The sequence below is a fragment of the Eucalyptus grandis genome, chromosome 8 (assembly GCF_016545825.1).
Source record: "Eucalyptus grandis isolate ANBG69807.140 chromosome 8, ASM1654582v1, whole genome shotgun sequence".
Taxonomy (NCBI): Eukaryota; Viridiplantae; Streptophyta; class Magnoliopsida; order Myrtales; family Myrtaceae; genus Eucalyptus; species Eucalyptus grandis.
The window spans coordinates 49,008,458-49,014,457 of NC_052619.1; positions in this window are offsets into that span (position 1 = coordinate 49,008,458).

Below are 6,000 nucleotides of genomic sequence, written 5' to 3' on the forward strand. Positions count from 1 at the left end.
GTCAGTTCAACTATATAAATTCAAAACACAAGTCTAAATTCCTATTACATAACAACTTGATGAAGCAATGGACACGAATCTGAATTTTTTATGAAACCGTGGACACAATGCAGCAGATTTTCTGCGTAATGGACACACTGTTAATTTAATCAAATCATATTTACATGGAAGAATGCCCATTTTGGTTTCATGAATATGTGCCAAGGATTACAGATTCATCAGACGGAGCAAAGCATGTGAGGTGAATATTCTGCTATTTATGTCTCCATGTTTTAAGTTAATGATCCATCGTTGACTACTGCTGCTGCACTGTGCTTATCAGCTTTATCGTTTCTTTTTCATTCATTCTCACGAGAGACACGGAATTGTGGATGCGCAGCCAAAGGGTTTTGCGACGGAGGACTTCTGAACGGATTGGACGTTATAATCGGGGATGATTTGGTGCAGTGGCGAGTGACGCTTGAGAAACTTCGGTTACTGCAGCGACGGGGCACGTCACAGAGACGACAGGTGTTGTTTGCAGTAGCGAATTGCACCTGTTTGCTATGAAGCTGTTCATGCAAAAGGATCGCGAGGAGACGTTCGTATCAGTCGCCGAGTTTCCCGAACTGCAGCATAAGTATTTGGAAAAACAGATGGCTTCCTTGAAAGCTGCACAGGCAAAGTGAAGTTCAGCACGTATGTGGGTTAGGTAGGGTTATTTCAAGGTTGATGATGCCCTTTTAATCTGTCATTTTTTTATGGACACTCCTGTAACTTTTCCCTGTGTGTTCGGGTTCTATCGTGGATGCAAATGCAACCAGTTCGGCTCTCGATCAGCTTCAGCTGCATTCGACCATCGTTCACTTCCAATTTTTGGCGAAGAAATGGGATGCTCAAGCTCGATGACATACTCGCGCTCTAATGTATCCACCTAGTAGGTCTGCTCTTTTCAAAGATCAGCCACGGCTTGATAAAAGCGATCTACGTGGTGCATTAATTGATCGATTCCATTACCATCCATAATTGCATGACCCGATTATCAGAATTTACTCTGATAAAATGCACATTAAGTTGTTGCATTTGGCATATTTGCCAATTCCCTGTAAAGGTCGAAACTATCTGATTCGCCGAGATAGCTCAGGTAAATAAATTAATCAAGCATCGACATTACTCTAATATCAGACCGACTATGAACCAAAAACAAACAGAACATCATGCAGACGGAACGATGCCGCATAGCAAAATCAAGGAAAGAAACTACTCCATTTAAACAAACGGCCCCGGAAATAAGAAAAGAAACCACCGCGCTTAAACAAACAGTTGCAAATAATCATGCAGAACGCGATAAATCATTGCTGATATCACCAAGTAGCCGATATAAACAAACAGCAAATTCACAAACAATAGCAACTCACTGTGACATGTGGAATGCCATGAATGAAATCTTCATAATGCAGTAAAAGGATTCGGCAAAACCCGAGTTTTGTAAATCAACGGACAAATAACGCTATTTAGACGAGACATGGCAGGAATTGGAGTAAAAACCAGTGATCTAGCTAATTTGGAGAGAATGAAGTGTTCAAGTAATGCTGAGGCGACACCTAGCTAACTCAGATAAAAATTTGTTCGTAATTAGAGGCTGCGCGACGCGACTGAACAGATTGTTTCCTTTCCAAGCCTAGAGACAATATCAGTGTCAAATAGCTATATTAAAGACAAGTTGTGTTTGTTGGAGGATTATAGAAGAAATAATGTATTAGAGAAAAAATATGTAACACTATTTTTTGTAATTAGAAAATAATGATTCGAAGAAGGCAATGACAACCTCAATAATGATCAAGTCGATCAGTAAACTTAATGGATGAATCTTTTTACAAGTGAAGAATACCTTGATGTTACAATCAAAATAGACTAGCGAAGATTGCTATAAAATTGTAACAAAAATGAACAGAAGCTAAGGTATGGCTAAACAAATCTTTTTAAGATGATTAATTCATGTCAACGGTGTTAAGCAGCTCCATAAACTATACATCCTAGGACACAATACCTCGAACTTGTATGAATTACCATTATGCAATCAAGGCTTTGTTGAATACTTTTCGAAATTGGCACACTTAGAGAAAAATTGAAACGAATGAGTTGCAATTGTTTGGGTCATGCTTGGAATGATGAATTTCAAATCTATTGATAGAGTTTGAGAATTCATGTACAAAAGAGACACATGAATGAAAGAGATATAAAATTTTAAGAGATATGAATCAAATAATACATGAATTAGTGAAATACATAAACTAAAGAGACCTATCTCGTTTTGGTCACTTTTGTTGATCCATTAACCCATCATGATTACAACACTGTTGTAATGTGGGGAGAAATCATTAGATAGAAATGTTGAACGAGAATGCAATAGAACGATGGAATCTAGAGAATGATGGAGACTAGTTCATGTCTGCCACTGCCCCAACTCCTCCCTAAAACTATGGTCAGTCCAGGCCTTGCAGTCACTCTCTGCGAACCCGGTCGAGGTCGAAGGACGACACGGATGCATCACAGGCAATGTCCCAACCTCAAAACCGCTGATCTAGCTACACACCCGTCTCCCCAAGGAAACATTTTAGATATGTTTGTGCAGCGGACGTTAGAGGGCGGTGGCAATCGGTGCGCTGCTACTGGACTGCAGTTCGATACCGCGAAAAAAGCCCAGGAAAAGGAGAAAAATGTACGGAATGGAAAGCTGAGGCTAACTTTCCCGGGCGCTTGTTTTCGAGGTTCATGTTCGCGTCCTCCCCCAGCACCGATCGACTTAGGCTTTCGGGTCGATTCCTAACGAAAGACGCTTGGCGATTCGGGAATCGGGCGAATCGAGGAGACAACTGTAGAGATACCCACTGCACGATTCTAAAATGTTTTCGTGGTCAGAAGGATAATAATTCATCGTCTGTTCCGAGGGAGGAGACAGCACAGAAGCAAGAGGAGGTGGCATTTTCTTCCTCCTCCTCCTCCCCCCTCTTGTAAAACATTATTATTTTCCGTACCTTGTTGTGCTACGAAGCTTCAATCCTGCGAAACCTTCTCGAATCTCTAGCAATAAACAATTGCAATGTATCTTATGGATGTTCATGATAGCTTATCTTGCACCTTTCCTTCTGGATACCATTATTATTGAAGATGTACTTGCACTTAAAAATGATCCCAACCAATTTTAGAAACCAATCTTGCCAATAATATGTTGTTCAAGAGTCCAAATTGAAAACTTAAATCATGGGTAGAGAGAAAAGCATTTGCACATGCGAAAATAAATGAGGGCAAAACCGACTCTAATATCATGTCGGAATGTTTCAATAAAATCTTAAATCCATAAATGAAGAAAAATCGCATATATAGGCAATAATGTATATCAGATCAGATTTGTATCTACATCTCCATGAATCACTATACATCTCATATAAGATATCGTCGCTGAAGTCATTCGCTATGAAAATCCAAAATTTAAGCTCATCATCATCATCATGAGGAACCGTAATCTCCGTACTAAAGCTGGCTTAATTCGATCTACAGTCTGCTGATAAAAGAGTGTTTTGGAGAACTTAATTGTCATTTAATTTTTTGCGTGTAGGTGCTGCTGCTGCTGACACTGCATGTGCTGACCATTAATAAAACTCGTCAAGATCGAGATTGTAATGTTGCTTCAAGAAACTAAACCACCAGTCAAAGACCCTAAATTTCTGGCAGATCTCCCAACCAAAGGGTAGTTTTAGATTAATGCCACCTCTGAAATTAATCTGATTTCGAATAATTTATCGGGATTCTAGCACTGGATGATGGTGATGATTGATTATAGTTACTTTTATACAACGCAAGTGAGTTATCTCCTTTCTTTTTTATGCAATTCTCGATGCAATGCTACACATGTAATCATGGCATACAACCATAAATGTTCGGATTGGACAGATGAAACAGCTGGGATTCTAGTCCCGGAACCATGCCAACATGATAAAGATTGAAAGCTTTTTGCATAAAGAAATTCAGGGCAATGAGGCAGCTCTCGCCTTTCTGATGGACCCATCACATCTTTGCTAATTAGGGCAACGTTGCTGTTATTATAGCTACTCCGATCTTTTTTTGCCTCTCCAAAAAAAAAAAAAAAAAAAAAACTCCCGGCCCTCTACGGAACAAAAAGTTATTTCTCGCCTTAACTATCATTAGTGTTGAGGCACGCACTGCGCTAGTGCGTGATCGAAAATGAATAACATATAACAAGACAGGAATTGTTTTTTAGATGGAATTGAGTAAATGTAGAGTGCGAACCAATTACACACGTGTCTAATTTGGTGATTATTTGATAAGGGGAGGGTGGGTAATTTTAACGTTTGAAGAGAGGGCAATTTTGGAAAAAAAAGAAGAGCAACGAAATGATGTTTTGACGAAAACAAAGAGCTCCAAGTACCATGAAATTCGCACCCAAACCATGAGCGATAAAGATGGAATGGTGATGGACTCGTTTCACCATTTGGAGATAGACCTACCAGTCAAATGGGTGTGTCAAGCCGATTTTAAGATGCGTAAAAAATGTTCCAATTCAAATAAACCCATTTAATTCCATGTACATGCAATACAAATTGAGTGCCTCATATCTCACCCATCTCATATTACGAAAAATACTTTCATTTTTTACAATATCTAGAAAACCAAACCGAGTTGAGTATAGAATGAGTCAATGCGAGTTTGATTACACGCCGAGACAAAATAAAGAAAAAATCATATAGGTGTTTTTTTCATTTATGACTCATTTAGTAAATACAGCTCATTAGTATAATGACTCAACCCATCGTATTCAGGGTTAAGAAATGGATTTATGATAGTGTATTGACAGGCCGAGATCTTCGAGGCGGATAAAAAGACAAAAAAAACACGCCCGGATCGGATCCGAACTTCAGCACCCTTTTCGCAGCGCCAATCGTAACATGCGAAACGGCCCTTTTCTCGCCCGACCCACGATCCGTCCCCCATATTTCTCGTCCGAGGCACGTGACTCGCAGGTGCGCAAACAGAGAGATAGAGAGAGATTCGAGAGCTTCGGTTTTCCATGTGACCCCCCGGAACTCCCAGATCCGCCAGCTTAAACGCTGGGAGTTTTAACCTAAAAACGACGTACTACTGAGCACGAACTGTTCGACTTCGGCAGTATTTGCAGAGGGGAACGTCGTTTCACTCTTCCGCCATCCCACATTTTTTCCACTTTCTTTTTCTTTTCTCGAATATGGTTAAAGGCCAAATCGAATATTTCTGACAAGGCAAATCCCCCATTTTTTTCCCCCCTCTCTCTCTCCCCTTTTCTGGTTTTCCATTCCGTTTTTTATTCTCCGCTTGGGATTTTATGCAGAACGAAATTTCCTTTCTTTTTGCTAATTAAATGAAAGAGATCTTCAAAAGAGAAAGCCCGTCAAATTAAAACCGTAAAATCATTTTCGATAGCGGAGAAATCTCGATTTTTGCTCGACGGATTAGGCACGTTGTATGAATTCATATCATACAAGTAACGTAAAAATGCGTTGGCCACTCATGTTTTATCTAATGTTAGAAAGTTATTTCATGAATTTTTCCAAAATTGGGTTTTCGTCCGATAAATTATAAGACCAGATCAATACAATTTACGCAAAGTCCATTTTTTTTTCTTTGGTCGGGCAAATTTACGTCTGTTCGCGGAGCGGCATACCGAAAAAAAGAAAAGCGGAGGAGAATTTGACTGCCGAAATGATTCAACTGAATTACAGCTCAGAGCGTGCGGAAAACGCGCCCGGCTCGAGCGCGTGAGGTCAAAACTTCGCCACCCCCTCGCCTCAGCTCCCCACAGCAAAATTCATAAAACTCGCACCTTTCGTCTTCTCTCTCTCTCTCTCGAAATCCTCTCTGTGAAAAACGCTTTCGCCACCTCCATTCCGCTCTGAAAATGTAAAAGCCGAACCCACCGCCGGCAGCAGCAGCAGCTCATCGTCTCTCCGTCGAGCGTCGGCCGCC